We start from the raw sequence: 1,076 nt of genomic DNA on the forward strand, positions 1-1,076 counted from the left end.
AGGACGGAAAAACAATCTTCCATTATCTAAAAAAAAGTTAAGCATATGAAGTGACCAAGATGAAATTTTGTAACCGTGACCGTTGCTGAAATCTAGTCATTACAAACTTCACAAATTTCATGTCTACAACAACTCTTTGCCTTACCTCCAGCAATCACAGAAATATATACAAAAAATGAAAACATGATTAATGTTTCCTACCTTAGCCAGGTCAGAAGTGACCCCTGGATTAGAAAAGCACGGGGCCCTAAGTGTGATCATTTTTGTAGATCCTGGTCCAGCTCTCTAAAGTCAATTTTGCTATGTCCCTATTTTTCTTCTTCGATCCTTGGATTGATAATAATATGGGAAACAATCTTCGATCCTTGGATTGATAATAATATGGGAAACAAATACATGAGTATTCTGAGTGCATCCTAGTTATTGTTAACTTTAACACCTGCAAGTTGCAGGTACTCATGTTAGCTGAAATCCATTTCTCAGAAACATCCAGAGTAAAGGGTGGCATGCATGCAAAAGAGTATATAATACCTCAAGTGCATCGGTGGAAAGGATTACTGGTAGAGGGGTCAGACTTGGGAGCTCCATACATTCTCCACTCTGAATCAAACGGCAACACTACACCCTGCACATCCATGCACGCTCTGGCAAAGCAATTTCTTTTTCAGTGATTGCAAGCAGTAGGCTGCAACTCCTATAGTAAGTTGCAGATCAGTCAAATCCATTAGTATAATCATTGGTACAATCAAATTTCTCAACTTACGAGAGGCCAAGCTGAGTGGGAGAGCGACGGGAGGCTCCGGCAGCGAGCATATCCAGGGGCGGGGCAGCTCCGTCGGCGACCAGCGGCGAGCGGATCCAGGGGCGGGGCGGCTTTGGCTCCCGCGGCAAGCGGCTCCCGCGAGCGGCGGCTGCAGCGGCGAGCGGCTCCCGCGGGCGGCGGCTCCAGATGCGAGCGGCTCCTATAACGGCTCCTGCGGCGAAGAGGGCCGCGGGGCACGCCGTGGTGGCCGAGAGGGCCGCGGTGGCGGGGAGGGCCGCGGGGCACGCCGCGGTGGCCGGGAGGGCCGCGGTGG

General features: G+C 50.2%; 1 long non-coding RNA gene across 1 annotated transcript; it reads right to left on the reverse strand.

Moving 5' to 3' along the window:
- Positions 1-250: 250 nt before the first annotated feature.
- Positions 251-809, reverse strand: LOC119305023. Its single transcript, XR_005148518.1, has 3 exons — positions 764-809; positions 559-694; positions 251-439 (listed from the first exon to the last, which is right to left on the reverse strand). It is a non-coding gene; the product is annotated as an uncharacterized LOC119305023 (long non-coding RNA).
- Between the last annotated feature and the right edge of the window lie 267 nt (positions 810-1,076).

This window comes from Triticum dicoccoides, chromosome 5B (genome assembly GCF_002162155.2).
Source record: "Triticum dicoccoides isolate Atlit2015 ecotype Zavitan chromosome 5B, WEW_v2.0, whole genome shotgun sequence".
NCBI classification, from domain to species: Eukaryota; Viridiplantae; Streptophyta; class Magnoliopsida; order Poales; family Poaceae; genus Triticum; species Triticum dicoccoides.